Source organism: Neovison vison, chromosome 1 (genome assembly GCF_020171115.1).
Source record: "Neovison vison isolate M4711 chromosome 1, ASM_NN_V1, whole genome shotgun sequence".
Classification (NCBI taxonomy): Eukaryota; Metazoa; Chordata; class Mammalia; order Carnivora; family Mustelidae; genus Neogale; species Neogale vison.
This window is the reverse complement of record NC_058091.1, coordinates 239,084,679-239,103,271: the sequence shown is the minus strand read 5'-3', so window position 1 is coordinate 239,103,271 and position 18,593 is coordinate 239,084,679. Positions and strand designations below refer to the sequence as shown.

At 49.2% G+C, this 18,593-nt stretch overlaps 1 protein-coding gene and 1 pseudogene across 1 annotated transcript in view; one reads left to right on the top strand and one right to left on the bottom strand.

Moving 5' to 3' along the window:
• CYSTM1 (cysteine rich transmembrane module containing 1) overlaps window positions 1-18,593 on the top strand; it is a 60,050-nt gene that overhangs the window by 26,788 nt on the left and 14,669 nt on the right. The window lies entirely within an intron of this gene.
• Window positions 16,988-17,577, bottom strand: LOC122890834 (annotated as a pseudogene).

Sequence of the window (18,593 nt, the reverse complement as noted above, 5' to 3'; positions counted from 1 at the left end):
GTGCCCTTTAAAGATTTTGTTTTTTAAGTAATCTCAGAACCTTGAGATCAGGTGTCACATGCTCCACCCACCGAGCCAGCCAGCACCACCCCCGGATAAATAATTTTATTGTGAGGGGTGGTGGGGCGACCCATGCCTTGTGGGATGCTTAGTCTCCCTCAGCTTTATCCACTAAAGGCCAGTAGTATCTGCTCAGTATGGCAACCAGAATGGTTCCAGACATTACCAGATTTCCTCAGGGCACAAATCACCTGCCTTTGAGAGCCACTGAGATGGATTCTGCATAATGAAAAATTAAGTTGCCTGTTGCTTTTGAGTGCAGTGGTGGAAAAGGACTTCCTAATCTGCTTCATCAGCAGCTGAAAAATACATGACTTTTTCTGGTGGCCTGCCCAAGAAGAAGGCTCTGGAAACTTGGAACTACGTAGAACTCGCTCTTGACCTGTGAGTGGACAGCCTTTGTTTCTGAGCCTCTTTTCAGTCTGGGGCTGGAGAACCTGGGTATTTGATATCCATCCCTATAAGAGAACCAGCAGAAGTCCACCTGGCTGGCTCAGACAGGGAACAGGATTGTGGGTTCGAGGCCTACTTTGGGTGTAGAGATTACTTAAGAATAGAATTTTTAAAAAGAGAAAGAACAAGAAGAGTTTTGAGTCCAGTGGTCCAAGTTTTAAAATATTTAATACTGGGATGCCTGGATGGCTCAGTCATTAAGCATCTGCCTTTGGCTCAGGTCATGATCCCAGGGTCCTGGGATGAAGCCCTGCATCTGGCTCCCAGATCAGCAGGAAGCCTGCTTCTTCCCTGTCCTACTCCTCCTGCTTGTGTGTTCCCTCTCCGGCTGTCTGTCTCTCTCTCTCTCTCTCAAATAAATGAATAAATAGAATCTTAAAAAGTAAAATAAAATATTTAATATTAACTGTTACTACTAAATAATAAAAACTAGCTAAATAATAGAGCTAATACTTAAGTGGTTACTGTGTGTCAGGCACTTTAATATATTAACTCATTTAGTCATTCACTTATTTAGGAACAGCCCTCTGAGGTAGGTCTTTTATTATCCCCATCATATAGATAAAGCCTCTGAAGCACAGAAAAGGCTAACTTTTATTTGTGGTCACCCAGCTAGGAATGGGCAGAGCTGGGATTCAAAACAGATCCAACCCGGAAGCCCCTCAGTGCCTCCCATTTACTGGACACCGCATGAGCTGCCTGACGCAGGGCTGGGCTTTCTGGACAAGCCTTCAGTCCTTGCGGTCGTCCTTCAGGCTAAGTGGTACTTTCCTAGATTTTACAGATGTGGAACCAGGGACTTAGAGAAGTTATGATGTCTTGCCCCTGGGCTCCCAGGCGTCTGGCCCGGGGCTGGACATGCTTCCCTGTATCATCTGGCCTCCCACAAAGGTGTAAAAAAAACCTTCTTTCTACCTTCATCTTCCTTTTTTCCTCGTGTCAGGTACTAAGTAAATGTTACCATTTCTAATTAGATCTTGTTCTTCAGATGCTTCGTCTACACTATCTAATTTAATCCATACAGCAGTCTGGGTGGTTTCTCAGATGAGATTCGGAGAAAGGAAGTAACGTGCCTAAGGTCAGAAAGTAACTCACTGAGCCATAAACTGAACCCAGGTCTGTCTGATTGGCCTTGAGTGAATATACTGGGGTCTTGGTACCAGCTTTGACTCTCATTCCACACACTTATGACTTTAGTCTTTAACTTGACAGATCTACTCAGCAGTGCCTGCTGCTTTAATGACGTCCCTCTAGCAACTGCTGTTGGTATCATGGACCTGGGCATCGTGTGAAAATTTTTTTTTATGATTTTATTTATTTATTTGACAGACACTGCGAGAGAGGGAACAGAAGCAGGGGTAGTGGGAGAGGGAGAAGCAGGTTTCCTGCCGAGCAGGGAGGAGCCCGACTCGGGGCTCGATCCCAGGACCCTGGGATCATGACCTGAGCTGAAGGCAGACACTTAACAACTGAGGCACCCAGGTGCCCCGTGTGAAAACATTCTGCTCACAGGCTGGGGGACCATAGACTCCCAAAGATGACCTCGAATTTTTCCATTTTCTTGGATATCGAGATACATTCTGGTTTGGTCAAATACTTTATGCAGAACATTGTGTTTTGCCTTTTCAGCAGCCTTGGCCTGCCTGGCACTCAGGGGTAATGGAGTATAAAAAGGCAGCTGCTCTTTACAGATTCAGTTGACTGAGCCTGCTGGTGGGGTGCGCTCAGTGTCTGCTGACTGGGAGTGGGTGGCTTGGCCAGACCTGGCTGGCCCAGGGGAACGGAAGGTGTTGGGAGTCTCACTAGCTCCCAGACTAGTTGGCTTCGTTTTTCTTACCCCCTTCCGCCCCGGTGTGGCCTGGGTTTTCCACCCCAGGACTCCTTTTACCTGGGCTTGAAACATGACCTGTACATTCACATCACCTCTCACAGAAGCTTTTTAAAGTCATATTAACATAAACAATAAGGAAATTGGTTTGGTGGGCCTAAGAGGGAAAACTGCTTAGGGTAAAAGGCATGTAGGGGTATTAGAAGGTTCAGGTGGGACTGTGTAGGTCAGTGTCTAGGACTGGAGCCAAGACCGTGGTGTTGGGACCTCCAGTGAGAGTGGGGTCACCTAGAGTGACAAGGGACTTTCCCTAGAACATACCCTTCCAGGTAGGAATGAGGCATTTGCTGCACTGAAGGGGCCGGCTCCACGGCTCTGACCATACCACTGCCCAGCCCCCGCCCCCTCCGCTGAGGTGGCACAGGGCCTGCGGATACCTGGTGCCTGCTTCCCAGTGGTCAGTGTGGTTAGCCACAGGGGGGATGAATCTATATTCTGCTTATAGTGTGGTTCCCCAGGGTTGTCCTAAAAGGCAGGACATGACATGGGGTGATTTAAACATGCTCACCGTGAAGATGAGGCTCGGTGTCCACATCTGTGGTTGAGGGCTTATCCCAACAGCTGCTACACCGGGCCGGTGACCCCATCCAGCACGACTGGGGGCCAGGAGAATGGCTCTTCCCACACCATGACTTAGGGCACCTCGCCACACCCCAGGCTGCTGCTTCTCAGCCACACCCCGGTTTTCTCACAGAGAAACGTGGCCTTGGTTTTAAAATAACTTCTTAAATTACAGAGATAGCTCTTCCTTATAGAAAATAGATAATACCTGCAATTTTGCTCCCCAGAGATAGTAGTTAACTGTTTGGTATGAATCTTTTGCCCTGTGTTCAGTTTTTTTTATGAGGCAGGCCTTGCTGAAATTCAGCTAGTGTATTAGTCTCTGTTCAGGGAACATATTAGCAGCTACCTTAACGCTGCATAAAAGTATTATTGGGTAGCTGTTTTGTGTGTGTGTGTGTGTGTGTGTGTGTTTAAGATTTTATGTATTTATTTGTCAGAGAGCACAAGCAGAGGAAGAAGCAGGCTCCCCACTGATCAGGGAGCCCATTGTGGGGCTTGATCCATGGACCCTGAGATCACCACCAGGAACCAAAATCAAGAGTCAGACACTCAACTGCCTGAGCCACCCAGGCCTCTGAGGGCTCCGTTTTAGATACACTCCTGCGGACTTCATGCAGGAGTGTCTGATTCTACCCCACCCCCACACAAAGTTTTATTGTTTTGAGAGACCTCAGTACAGTGTAAAACTCTAGACTATAGGTTGCTTTTCCTTTTTGCCTTTTATTTAGTTCATAGACTAGCAGCAACAATAGTAGCTACAGCCTTTTGCCTGTTTACAGCACTGTTCTCAAGGAGGTCATCATATAATCTTCCTAACAGTCCCAAGCGGTGGGTTATTTTATTGTCTGCAGTGTTGAGGTGAGGAAACGGAGCCCCAGAGAGGTTAAGGGAGTTGCCTCTTCCTTAGATGGACAGTGCCCGATGCAGCAGGCTTCACCCCGCGATGTGGTGCACCTGTGTTCGGAGGAGCTGGGCCTTGTGGAGCACAGGAGTGGAGGGCCCTACTCGTGCCCTGTGAGCTGAGCCAGCAGTTTGCTGGGGGCCAAGGGACCCGCAGAGGCAGACCAGTGAGTGGACCCTGGCAGTATGTGTGGCCTGCCCAGGTCTTCTGTGCCAGACTTGCCTGGCTCCCCTCCTCCAGGAAGCAGTAAATTTCCTGTCGACTCCTACGGAAAGCCTTCCCAGCTTGCGGCAGGAAGCTCGCGACTGCTTGCTGTCAGGCTGCAGCTCTTCTGGTTTTGAGAGGCTGGTACTGCTCCCCGAGTCTTCTCACTGCTGGACTCAGTGGCTTTTTCATCATTTGCTCAAAGGTGACTTGTATGTCCAGGCTGAGATCCTGATTGGAAAGGCGACACCCTTTCTAGAGATGCCCTTGGAATGTAAAGGCTTTCTGGAGCTGAAGAAGGAAACAGAGCCCTCTGCCCACCAGACCCCCGCCCTGCCCGCCTGTGCTGGAGCACCCACTGTCCTTCTAGGGATGTCCCCGGATATGTGTGTGTGGCACAGAGAGCTTTCTCCTTGGGGTCCCAAGCATCTGACCCTTTTCACAGGGACACACCTGATTAAAGGCCATAAATTGGGAGTAGCCTGGGAAAGATTTCACTTTCCTTAGGGAAGAATTGCCATTAGACCTTTTTTTTTGCAGTGTTTTGGTTCCCTCTGAGCTTTTCCATTTACCCTTGAAATGACTCCCTTTGGTAGCCTGTGATTCTTGTAGCCTGATGGATTTTAGAGACAGTATGAGATTGTATTTGAGTTCTTAATGGGGAAAATGGATTTTTGCCTTTGGGTGGGGTGTGTATCACGGGTAGTTTTATGAAGCCTAACCCTCCAACAAAACTCGTCCAGTTTCCCCGGGTAGCCACGGGTAACCACGGACTGATGAGGGCTGTGGGCAAGATGCCCTGTGCCTATAGATTCCCAAGGAAAGGAAAGGTTCCAAAGAGGCCTGTCTGGGGAAGCTGTCTTCTGTGGGGTCCACTCTCCCTGGGTTAGCCAGCCTCTGGACCCTGGGCTCCCTCTACTCCCTTGACTCCCCAGGTCTCCTCCTGGTCAGCCTTATCCCCTTTGGGGTAAAGTGCCTGGTTCCCATACCAAGGACTGTTATCAGCCACTGCAGGAAAGTTGAGGCTAAGCAAGGGCTTGTGAAGGGTTTGAGCTGACAGGAGGAGGAGTGACTCCCTTCCTTAAGAGCTTAAAACTGATAGGGCCTTCATATTTTTTCTTAGTAATGCTCTATTGTTGCTTCAGAGAACATCCAGCTAACTCTCTACCTGCAGCTCACGTGGGGCGTGCCAAGGAGAAGTAGATGCCTCTCCTAGCCCATTTCTGAGTCCCTTGTTTATTCTTCAGACAGACTCTCCTACCAAGAAAACTGCCCTCGGAACCTCCCTACCAGCTTTATATTAGGCCTGTGTTGCTTCCGGGGCTCAACAGTTAGGGAGTTCTGCCTTCTGACCTTCTGATCTCTTGTCTTGGGAGGATTAACAGCAGCTCACATATACTGAGTACTTGCTGTATACCAGGCTGCGGCCTGTGTGGATTAACTCATTAAGTCCCTGAAGAACCTGGTGACGGCATGGCTGCTGTTAGGATCCCTATTTTGTAGGTGAGGAGCCTGAGCCTGGGAGAAGTGGCCACACCCTCTCAGTGGCACCCAGTGTGGACCCCAGGATATCCAAGTCTAGAGCCCCCTCTCCTCCTCTCTCCTGGGTCCCTTGGCCAGCTACTAGGCCCAGGAGAAGTCTCTTGGTGCTGCTTCTGCTTTGATCTGGGGAAGGGGCTCCTGTTGATGATGGTGGCGGAGCTGCAAGAGGGTTGAGAGTGCTGGACTTTCCGAGGGAGCTGAGATGCTCCCATTCCCCACACTTGGTGGTGCAGTGAATAAACACACGGGATGGGGAGCAGAAGCCTTCTGTCATTCCCCACATGTTGGTGGCTCCCCATGTGGCCACTCTATTTCCAAGGCTAATAAGTCCACTTAGTTTCCCACTTCAGGGTTTTCATTGGAAGGATTAGCCTCCTTTTCTGGAAATGGAAATGGAAATTTTCTGGCAGTGCAAAGGTGGTTGGTCATGTTAGGACTTTTTTTGATTGGGCTTCAGCAGCAAGCTAGCGAGAACTCACCCGTTGACCACAGAAGGAAGCTGGTTTCCTAGACTCCAGCCCTGTCTCCAGGCCATCAGAGTCGTAGTCACAGCCCTACAGACCAGGCCACCCCCTCCATCTCCCTTTCTCCACTGGGGACATCTCTGGCCTCACATTCACTAACTGTCACATATCAGTGGGTGAGGACCCCTTACCCTCAATGAGGGTTAGTGATGGCATGTGGCAGGGTTACAGAGCAGAGGGGATGGTCTCAGATGACTAAGCTACACTTCTTTCCAGATATATAAGCATGGCCATGGTTGCTCTGAGCTGGTGGGCAGGGAACTAGGAAGAGTGGACTGTCCTTACCAGAGAGGTCTGCCTTGAATTACCTCCGCACATTCATTGAGGATGGTCATCTGTTCCATCCCTGACCTCAGACCTCACCTTGCCCTTACCAGGGCTCTAACCTGAGGTTCAGTCAGGTGAAAACAGCTCTTTTACTTTTGCACAATTAAGCCTCACTGTGGAAGAGGAAACAGCCGAGGGTGCTTTGTATAAATAGATCGGCTAGGACTGTTAATGAGTAACATAGAAATCTCGTACATGTAGAAGCCAGTTATGGTCTGTATACCTAAGATAAAAACATACTTTGTGTTCAGTAAAAACGATATGGCAGTGTTTACCTTGTTACAAAATGCAGCCAGTCCTATTTGAATGAGACTCCTGAGGCCACCTCTCAGTGTGAGTCAGAGCGGCCTGGCCGATAACAGGACAGCCTGTGCCTGTCTGTGCCTTGGCTTTAACTGGTGGGACCCAACAGCCGCCTCCTTGACGATCTCTGCCCTTTTGGGCACGTTCCAAAGAGCCAGCTCCCTTCAGAGTATCCTACCTCTCCATTTTTTTCTGTAACCCAGTGCCTGAAAACCAGGAAAATCATAATTTTTCTGATTTCTGTTTAGCTCCCCAAATCATGATGACATTGTTTTATATTCAAGAGCCAGGGGCAATGGGAGTTTGTGGTCTCTGATCTCTCGCTCGCTCTCTCCCCTTGCTTTGTTTCTGCGATTCCCTGGTTCCAAGCATCTTTCCTTCTGCTCAGCAGGGGATGAAATAACAGATCAGGCATGAACCACCTTCCCTGCCATCCCCTCCTTGGGGAAGGGAGGAAGGGCAGAGGGAGAGAATATGTCAAGCAGACTCTCTGCTGAGCGAGGAGCCTGCCGCAGGGACACAGGGCTCCCTTCCACAACCCATGAGATCGTGGCCTGAGCTCAAACCAAGAGTCGGATGCTTAGCTGACTGAGCCCCCCAGGTGTTGTTGATCCATTCCTCCAGCGAGGGACACTGGGGTGCTTCTACTCTTTGGCTGTTGTGAATATGCTGCTAAAAGCATAGATGCACAGATACCTGTTCGTGTTCCGGATTTCAGTTCTTATAAAGCGCAAGGAGCCAGATGTCTTTGAAGGTCAGTTTCTGATAAATTGCCCTGAGGGTGAGGCTTGCAGTCCAAAAGTGAGCTTTACTCACCATCTAATTTTAGACTCCAACTTAAGCACCACTGGTTACACATCATGCTTCATTTGATATTTGATAGGCTTTTGCAGTGTATTACGATTCCAGCCTTGCGTATTACCTCATCATCTACACTTAGTCGGCTACTACTTTGTGATCGTGGAGGCACCTTGTCACTTGCTGGTGGGTGCCGGGGCTAGGCAGTGCACCTTATTCTAGCTGTCTTGCTCCTGGCGTGCCAACTCTTTCTGAGTCTTCCCCCTACCGCTGATCCAAGTTGTGTTGGTCTTTTGACCTTGTTCCTAGATCTGGCTCCATCTTGGGACCTAAAACCCTGAACCCACTGATGACAACTGAGGCTGTTGAGACCTCCTGTCTTCCCCCATGGCAGCTTCGTGAGGCATAGTATTCTCCCCAACGTTTGCTGGTTCTCATCATTTGTTTCCATTTCATCCAGTTGTTTTTGTTCTTCTTCTTCTTCTTTTAATATTTTATTTCTTTGTCAGAGAGAGAAAGCACAAGCAGAGGAGCAACAGGCAGAGGGAAAAGCAGACTCTCTGATAAGCAAGGAGCCTGGTGTGGGACTCGATCCTAGGACCCTGGGATCATGACCTGAGCCGAAGATAGATGCTTAATGGACTGAGCCACCCAGGTGTCTAATTTCATCCAGTTCTTATACAGCATTTAGCATTATTAGATTTATATGTAAGTTTTTTCCTCCAAAAGTGCAATATTTTTCTGAAATACCTTGGCATTTGGTGTTGCCATGAGGACTGGTCTTCCCCTACACCAGTTTAGAACTTGTCCTGGGGGCCGTGGCAGCGGGTGAGGTGCACACACCTGGAGGGTGATGGGCTTTGATGGATTCAGCTGTCCTGTCATGGGTCTCTCTCCTTCTAGAGGAGACTTCCTTAGGCTAGTGTGCCTCTGCATTTGCCAGACCTGTTCAGTTAGGGAGTAGAGATGGCTGGGTGTGAAATTCTTTTCTGGATGCCTGTATGGTTATTCTCTTAATTAATTTCTTATTAGAAATTCCCCAGATTCACAGATGAGCCAACTTACGGCTCTTCTGCATGGTCAAGGACACTATGAATTAACCAGTGCCCAGGCGGGCTCTGAGCCCATGACCCGATGAGAGTGTGGGCTGTGCAGCCAGCTCTTGTAAAATGAGGCCAGGACCCTGCCTCTGCCCGCATGAGCCTCCTGTCCTTGGCTGGAAGGTTCTCGGTGCTGCGTGTTAAGGGAAACTGCATGCTCCTCATTCCCATCCCTTGCCCTGCGTGGCCTTCCTGTGCGGCAGGCCCTGCGGGGGACACTGTGTTGGGAAGGCCCGTTCCCGGCCCTTGAGGAACTTGCACTTGAAGAAGACTCAGTCTAGGTAAGGCATTCAGAAACCCCGACGATAAAGCAGCCATTTCTGAGAAATTCCTGTGTTCTTGTTCTGTTTCACTGACAAAAGGGAAAATGGAAAGATGGTTGACATACTGTGGGAAAGTCTCCTGTTCTTTCCCCAAGCTGTTCTGGGCACTCAACACGGACTGTTGGGGAACCTTCCCTTTTCATCCAAACACTCGCCTGGGGTCTGTCTCTGCTGTCTTCTTAAGCACTGCTTGATATTTCCGAGGCTGTTTCCGGATGACTGTAGTGGTAGTGAGAGAGATCTTTGCTGGGCTGGGTCAGGAACGCCCCTCAGAACCCCAGGTAGTGGGTACCATGCACCTTGGTGAGGCATGGTCTGCTCCTTTTGTTTCCTGCTCTTCTCAGGGCTGACTGTTAGCTTCTCCTGCTATTCTGGTACATACTCCCAGGAGGGGAGAGGATCAAGCCGAAACTTATTGCTAATGCATTTTCATCTCTTTGGGGTCTCATTAGAGATAACACTATGAATCCTGGTTTTTTTGCAGGTGAGGACACTGAGGTTCCAAGAGGCAGGGGGAGGGCTGAGTCATCGGGGCAAGCCACCCTGGGGCCCAAACCAAGAAGGAAGGAGGGAGCGTACATGAGTCTAGGTTAGCTGAGTTGAGAAAAGGCAACAGTATTTCCAAGGATGGTGGCTATTTTGTCCCCTGATGGTCGCCTTATTTGGGTTTGTTTTAGATGCTGGAGGATGAAGGGCCAGGTTTGCCAGAAAGCAGATCAGATTCTTCTGAGCGTCGGAAAGAGAGGGGTGGGGTATGGAGGAAAAGCCATTCACACGGTAACCCAACCTCAAGCTTGGTCTTTGGCCTAAACGCTGGGAGGGGCCAGGCCGATGAATCAGGCAGCTATTCCTGGAGCTGACATGAGAAGGAGAGGGGACACTCTTCTGCCCTGGGGCAGGCGAGCCATTCCTGAGGCAGGGAGAGAAGAAAGAGGTGGTTCATGGAATGCACACACAGATCCCAGAGGCAGGCTGTTTGTCCGGGAGGGCTGACAGCTGGCAGGTGCCTAAAAACACACAGTGGGGTTTCCTGCTGCAATGGGTGGCCACAGAGCCCTGGGTGCCCGGGCCTTTCATTCAGTGGGATGGGCTGTCACTAGGCCTGTGCCTGCCAGTCAGGATACAGGTGTCTCTGGCCCTTGGATTATAGCCCCCATGCTGCTTTCCCATTTCTCCCCATGCTAGCCACGTCATCCTTCCGTCCCAGACTCCGCCTACAGCTCCCTGCCCCTGGAAGCTGCTCTGTCCTGGGCCCTCCTGAGTTTCTCAGAGGCCTCCTTCCCAAAGATGTGATCTTGGGATGTGATCCCAAAGATGTGACCCTGACTCTGGGCTCTGCTGCCATGTGGTTGGTTGAGGCCAGAGGAGGAGTGATGGGGACTATGTATATGTGTGGGCTGGGGTGAGGGCAGGGCCTTGAGCTGCTGGCAGATCCCCCTCCAGCAGGGGCCTGCTAGAAATGGGGCATGGTTCTGTTCATTCACCGCCTGCCCTTGGAGTGGATTTGGGCCATGCCCCTCTCTTGGACCTGATGGCGAAGAGCCAGCTTATCTTAGGACCCTTTGCTCCCAGGTAAGCCTGTGATTCTGCCTCCCAGCCTCTTCTTTCTAAGGCTTCTGCCCAGAGTCAGTGAGAGCCCCCTCCTCTCTTCTTATGTGGAGCTATCTGCCAGAGGCCTGCTCATTCTGGGGAGGGGTCTGTCTGCCGGGCCATGGTCATTTGAATAATAGTGATAACATCACGGAACATTGATTGAAAGCCTCATAGTTCACTGGCGTTGTGCTAATAAGCATTTTATATGCCTGATCTCCAGATTTTCCCAGCAACCTGTGGGGTGTAGACTACCAGTGTTGCTCCTGTATTATAGCAGTGGAAACTGAGACTAGAGAGGCTGTCACCTGCCCAAGGTTATATGGCCAGTACGTAGATGAGCCTATATTTAAATCCAATTTGATAATGTTTTATTAAAAATCTCTGTTCTTAAATCCTAATTGTGGTGCCTCCCACTAAACTGGAACAGGGTGTCTTTGGGAATTGTGACCTGGATTGGAGTAATAGTATCAGGTAGGGAGGGTTCCTTCTGGGCTTCTCTCTGAACTTCCCATCTCCAGAATCTGGTTATAACCCTACTACCCACCACCCACACACACACGCAGAGGCTCTCACACACTCACTCTCTGTCTTCCTGCTGAACCTGTTTCCTGGGAAGAGATGCTAGAACAGCTGGGGCCAGCTGTGAGGAGGAGGCTGGGGAGCTGGGGCGGAGCTGAGCACACAGCTAGTGCCCCCTGGACCTCCTGCACAGTGGGGCAGAGGTACACTTGTCCTCAGCAGGGGTGAGGGAGGTGGGGGGCGGGTGTTGGGTTCCGGGCATCTGCTCCTTGGCCCTACAAACACAGCCTTCAGTGGGTGCCCACCTCCTCATAGCAAACCCATCCTTACCCAGCTTTCCAGAGACCAGAGTTCTGTAGTCCCCACATATATGCCTGGTGTCTGAAACCCAGAGGAAACGCAGCCCAGAGAATGAACACTTTTCTTTGGATTATCAGTTACTAACACTAGCATGTGCCTGGAATGGGGTTCCCTGCCTCACAGAGAGGAAGGACGGGCCCACCTCCCACACAGCACCCCAAGGTCTCTGGAAAGGGACTGTGATGTAGGAGGCTGGCTGAGTCAACGCAGGATGAGTCTGATGAGCAGCCTTCCCTGTGGGGGAAGACAGGTGTGATCTGGGTCTTGCAGAAGCACTGAAGGTACTGGACACCTTCAGCCAGGGTGGGTAGCAGGGCTGCTGCACACGGGTAGATGCAGACCCCTGGGATCTGTGCAGGCTGACTGAGCAGTCCCGGAGCCTTGGGGAAAGTGTGTCAGGAGGAGGAACCTGTCCGCTCTGTTTTCGAGGCAGAGGAGGGGCAGAGGTAGAGGAAGAGAGAGAGAGACTCTAAAGCAGGCTCCATGCCCAGCATGGAACCCAGTGCAGAGCTTGATCTTGCAACCCTGAAATCACGACCTGAGCAGAAATTAAGATTCAAACGCTTAACTGACTGAGCCCCCCAGCCATCTAGGGCCTGGGTGTTTTGAGCAAAGGAGTGACGTGATGGGCATTTAAGTGTAGAGCAGTGGGCGTGTGCTACATGAGAAGTCAGGAAACACATGTGAGTACTACCTTCTAGCTGATCTTGGACAGACCGTGTAGACTTCTCTTGAGCAGTTGCCTCCTCTGTAACATGGGACCACAGTGGGTTTTTTGCTTGTGTAAGCACAGGGCTGAACAGATCTCAGTCCAGAGATGAAGACAGGGATGGTGAGGGCGGAGTCCAGGAGTGTTGGGCAGGTGCCTTGGCTGAGGTGGCATCCAGCCCATGTTGCTGCAATCCAGGCTGGTGTTGGAGGGGCCCCAAAGGAGAGAGAGAGCAGAAGTGTGGCGGGGATATTTGCAAGATGGAGAGGACGGGCCTTGTTGCCGGTGTCGAGAGGGCCAAGGGGTGCGGTGGGCACTATTTTAGTGTTCGCTGAGTAGGCACTGAAATTCCTGACGACACTGCTGAGGTGATGGGCAGGCGGGGGCGTGGTGAATAGAGGGGTTCTGCTGCGGATGCCGGAGGAGAAAGAGCATGATGGTCGCCTTCAGGGTTAAGCAAAGAGCAGAGCCACGGGAGTGGACCTGAAGATGGCCCTCGGAAGACTGGAGTCGTCCGTCTGTGCACGGGCAGGGACTGACTGTTCCCTCTTGCCTGGTGCCCTCTTTCTCTAGGCCTGGACTCAGTTGGGCTTTTGACACCTGCCCAAACCTAAACCCAGACTTGAAGGGGAACAACAGAAGAGGCTGGGGTTGGTGTGCTGATTTCTGAAAAGCCGCCTGCTGATGTTGCTAGAGGGGCAGGTGGGGACCAGGCGTGGGGCTCCGCCTTAGAATTATACCCCTTTGGGAGTATTCTCCGGTGTCCAAGCCACTGAGGGAGAGTGGGGAGCTGTGATTGGAATCTGCAGCTCACCAGGTTTGCCCAGACCTGAGAGTCAGCAAGGCCTGAGAGGAGTCAGAATTACCTTGAAGCCATATCTCATAGGTGGGACTTGGGGACATAGGGGCCAGGTCAGGCTGTGAGAGGAGCAGGAATAACTGGGGGTTGGGTGGGGTGGCCATGTCCAAGTAACAGTGACACAGGGACAGCAGTCCAGGGCTGAGGCCGGGCCACCAGGGAGCCCAGGTCAGTCAGTGACAGCTGCCCCCAAAGACCCAGGAGCTAGCAGTTGTGGCAGAGGCTAGAAGGGGTGCGAGGTGTGCTGAAACTGGACGGGCCCTCCCTCCTGCCGGGGGTGACAGGAGCCGGCAGTGACAGTCCAGAAGTGTGTGGCTTTGGAATCAGTTAAGCCTGGATTGAGGAAAATGTAAAATGCAAAGTAAAATCCTCCACCCCTTGTCATACCTTGACCTTGTTTCTTGTATTCTTTCCAACACTTGTTTGTGCATGTGTGTGTATTCTCTTCTTTGTACAGATCAAACAAGAGTGTGCGCATGTACCTTGGTTAATTTGTTAGCAACATGGAGGAATCATCTAGTTCTTTTTAATGGCTATTTCCTTTCTGTCTTCCAGTATGCATTGGTTTAGCTCATCTCTCCATTGGACACTGAGGTGGTGGTTCGGGGTCATTTTGTTACCAGAGCATTCACACATATCTGAACGCTGAGACCATTGCTTCTGTAGGAAAAATCCTAGCTGTGGATTTTGTGGGTCAAAAATTGTATGCACCCCACCCCGCTCTCTTTCAAACGGGTTCTGCCAGTTCACACTTATGATAGTGTTTCTGGGTTATGAATGATGAGGGCAACATGGAGCTGTTGTGAGGATTCAATGAGAGAACGTGGAAAGCTTTGAGCCGGCGCCTGTGCCACCAGGCTCCACGGCAGGGCTCACTAGAGCCGGATCGCTTTGGACAAGCACCAGATGAGGTGCTGGGGTGGGTTTCGCTGTAGCTTGGGGAAGGGGAGGTGGCAGGAAACTGTGGTCTGACAGCTGCTGAGCAGATGTCCTCTGCATTCGCACATCTAAGAAACATTTCATGAGTTCCTGATGTATGCCGGACATCGGAGTGGAGATGGAGCCTCAAAGCGGCCAGGCGTGGTTCCCCCTCTCATGGAGCCCACTCTCCGGGGTCTCCGTGGCCAGTGCTGCATGCCACCTACATAGGATGCTGCTGCTCACAGAGTCCCCTCTGATCAGGTCTCTTTCTCCCCCACCCCGCCCCACCCCGCCCCCTCAGTGTACGTGATGGAACGGGAAAGGAAGATGGACACCGGGTGTCAGGCAGCCCTGGCCGCATGCTGGGCCGCCCTCTGCTGCTGCTGCCTCCTGGACACCTTGGACTGAGCGGCCGGGCCCCAAGTGCTCCCTCTGGTCCTGCTGCCTTCTGTTACTGCAATAAACAATTAGTGCTGGACCATTCCATTTTTTTCTTTGTTTGAAAAAGATTGCATCTACAGATGTTTACATTTTAGCACCTATGATAGGTGTGAAGTGGTATCTCACCATCCTTTTAAAAGATTTTCTTTATTTATTTGACAGAGAGATCACAAGTAGGCAGAGAGGCAGGCAGAGAGAGAGAGAGGAGGGAGCAGGCTCCCTGCTTGAGCAGAGAGCCCAATGCAGGGCTCGATCCCAGGACCCTGAGATTGTGACCTGAGCTGAAGGCAGAGGCTTTAACCCACTGAGCCACCCAGGCGCCCCTCACTATCCTTTTAACGCACTGACTCAGCAATTCTGTACACAAGGCATTGCTCACCACAAAGAGTATGTTCACTGTCTGTCACCATACAGCATTATTGCATCATTATGGACTGTATACCCCGTGCTGTACTTCTCATCTCTGCCACTAACTTACAACTGGAAGTTTGTACCGCTTCATGCCTTTCTTTCAGCCATCCTCCCACCCACTTGCTGTCTGGCCACCAGTTGTTGTCTATTTCAGACTGTTTTTTAATTTCACTCAGCATCATCCATTTCTCCCAAATGACCAGACCCCTCAGTCATTCTTTTTTAGGGCTGAGTAATGCTCCACTGTGTGTGTGTGTGTGTGTGTGTGTGTGTGTGTGTGTCTGGGGGCTGTTCTTAACATGTGCCACATCTTTATCCGTTCATCTGTGGAGGGACCCTTGGGTTGCTCTCATATCTTGGCTATTATAAGGCTGCAATAAACACTAAAGTTGTGTTTTTGTTTCTTTGGGTAAATACCCAGTGGTAGAATTACTGGACTGTGTGAAAACTCTGTTAATTTTTTTGAGGACTTCTGTTTCCAGAGTGGCTGCACCAGTTTACATTCCCACCAGCAGTGCACAAGGATTCCACTTTCTCCACGTCCTCGCCAACACTTACTATTTCTTGTCTTTTGGGATAGTAGCCATTCCGACAGGTATAAGGTGATATTGTGGTTTTCCTTAGTATTTCCCTGATAGTGATGTTGAGGATCATTTTATGTGTTCACTGGTCATCTGTACATCTTTTTTTTTTTTTTTAAGATTTCGAGAGAGAAAGCAAGTGGGTGAGAGAAAGCACAAGCAGGGGAGCAACAGAGGGAGAGGGAGAAGCAGGCTCCTGGCTGAGCAAGGAGCCTGATGTGGGCTCAATCCAGGGCCCTGAGATCATGACCTGAGTAGAAGGCAGAGGCTTAACTGACTGAGCCACCCAGGTGCCCCCATCTGAACATCTTTGGGAAAATGTCTATTCAGAGGGTATGTGGGTGACTCAGTTGGTTAAGTGTCCAACTCTTTTTTTTTTTTAAGATTTTATTTATTCATGAGAGAGAGCACGCGCTAGGGAGAACACAAGCAGGGAAAAGGGCAGAGGGAGAAGCAGGGAGCCCAATGTGGGCTCAATGCCAGTACCCTGGGATCATGACCTGAGCTTAACTGATGGAGCCACCCAGACGCCCCATAAGCGTCCAGCTCTTGATTTCCAGTCATGATCTTGGGGTCATGAAATTGAGCCCCCCGTGTCAGGCTCCATACCCAGTGGTTTTTGCTTTCTTCCTCCCTCCTACTGCCCCTTCACCCCACTCTGACATGCATGCTCCCTCATGCTGTCTCTCTCTCCAAAAAAATTAAATAAATAAATAAATAAAGAAGAAAAACTTGTATTTAGGTCATCTGCCCATTTTTGATCGAATTATTTTTTGCTTTGGGTAAGTTATATGGGTTCTTTGTGTATTTTTGGTGTTAACCCCTTTGGGGATATGTCATTTGCTAGTATCTTCTCCCATTCAGTCAGTTGCTTTGCACCTTGTTGATGGTTTTCTTTGCTGTGCAAAAGCATTTTATTTTAGTGTGGTCCTATTCAATTTTGCGTTTGTTTCTCTAGCCTCAGGAGACAAAGCTAGTAAAGTGTTGTCAAGGCTGATGTCAGATTACTGCCTGTGTTTTCTTAGAGGAGTTTTATGGTTTCAGGTCTCATATTTGGGTCTTTAATTCATTTTATTTTTGTATATGGTGTAAGGAAGTGGTTGGTTTCATTCTTCTGCATGCAGCTGTCCAGTTTTCTTGGCATCGTTTATTGAAGACTGTCTTTTCTTCATTATATTCTTGTTTCCTTTGTTATAAATTGACCATATATGAGTGGGTTTTCTATCTGAGCTCTTTCTTCTGTTCCATTCATCTTCTTGTCTCTTTTTATGCTAGTACCGTACTGTTACATTGCTGCAGCTTTGTGTTGTAGGTCTTGAAATCTAGGATTGTATGTCCAGCTTTGTTGTTCTTGCTTAAGAATGCTTTGGCTGTTCAAGTTCTTCTCTGGTCCCATACAAATTTTAGCTTTATTCTAGTTCTAGTTCTGTGAAAAATGTTGTTGGTAATTTGATAGGGACAGGATTGGATCTGTAGATTCCTTTGGATAGTATGGCATTTTAAAAAAAGATTCTATTTTATTTCACTTTTGAGGATACTCGAAATATGTTTAATAATAAAAGACAACCAACATTCTCTTTGTTTTTATTTGCATTTATTCTGTGCAGAATTTACTCCCAGGACATAAGTTGTAGTTTCTTCAGGGATATCTTTTTCTTCTGTGCAACCTCCTCTTCTGGTTTAGGAACAGTCACCTCTTTTTCAGAAGGATCATCTTGGTGGCAGGGAGAGCTCATGTGTGGGTTAAGCCAACCATGAGCCCTGTAAGTTCTCCACTGCATCTTGGGGGCTTTATTCACCTGGATGTGCTCCATGACCAGAGAATGGACATCTAAAACCTTAAGTTCAACATGACTCTGCATTTTTAAGCAGTGCATTAAAACTCAGCACTCTTCTTGGGCCATCAACCCTGTATCCAGCCCCACTGTTTGGACTGGGGACACCTACCAGCTCCACCACTATAGTGACAGACTGGCACACGCTGCTTCTGCAACGTGATAGCTTTCAGATACTTGGTGGCTTTTTGGAAATGCATACCCTTGATGGCCTGGGCAGTTTCACATGTGTTGTTAAAGTGAACACAGAAGACTTGAACCTCTCAATTTGCATGATTTTGTAGGGTTTTCTGGGTCAAGCGAATAGCGAACCATTTTCAGAAGTCACCTCAGGACGCTTAGGGGCAGGATTTTATTTTTAGTAATCTCTACACCCAACATGGGGTTTGAACCAACAACCTGAGATCAAGAGTCACACATTCCACCTACAGAGCCAGCCAGGTGCTTCTACATAGTATGGACATTTATTTGGACATTTTAACAATATTAATTTTTCTTATCCATAAGCATGGAATATCTTTTTTTAAGATTTTATTTATTTAGCAAGAAAGCATGCAGGCGGGGGGAGGGGTTGGAGAGAGAGTCTTAAGCAGACTCCACACTGGGTGTGGACCAACGTGGGTCCCTATGGAATCTATTTGTGTTGTCTCCAATTTCTTTTATTTTTTTAAAAAGATTTTATTTATTTATTTGACAGAGATCACAAGTAGGCAAAGAGGCAGGCAGAGAAAGAGGGGGAAATAGGCTCCTCGCTGAGCAGAAAGCCCGATGTGGGGCTTGATCCCAGGACCCTGGGATCATGACCTGAGCCAAAGGCAGAGGCTTAACCCATTGAGCCACCCAGAGGCCCCTTCAATTTCTTTTATCATTGTTTTCTAGCTTTTAGAATACCGGTCTTTAACCTCCTTGGTTAGGTTTATTCCTAGGTATTTTATTCAGCATTTTACATTTTAATTTACCTTCCCTGATTACTAGTGACCTTAACATAAAAATATAAATTTTTGGCAATCTGCTTTTATTTTATTTTACTTTTAAAGATTTTATTTATTTGACAGAGATCACAAGCAGGCAGAGAGGCAGGCAGAGAGAGGAGGAAGGAGGCTCCTCACTGAGCAGAGAGCCCAATGTGGGGCTCGATCCCAGGACCCCGAGATCATGACCTGAGCCGAAGGCAGAGGCTTTAACCCACTGAGCCACCCAGACGCCTCTTGGCGATCTGCTTTTAAAAACTTTGTGGTTTTTTTCACTTTGATAGGCTTGCAAATAAGTATCTTCTATCTCTCTCTTAATCTTTTTTATAGTGTATTTTCTAATATGAAAATTTTTTCAGATTGAGAGTATACGTGTGGGGGGTGGGGAAGCAGAAGGAGAGGGAGA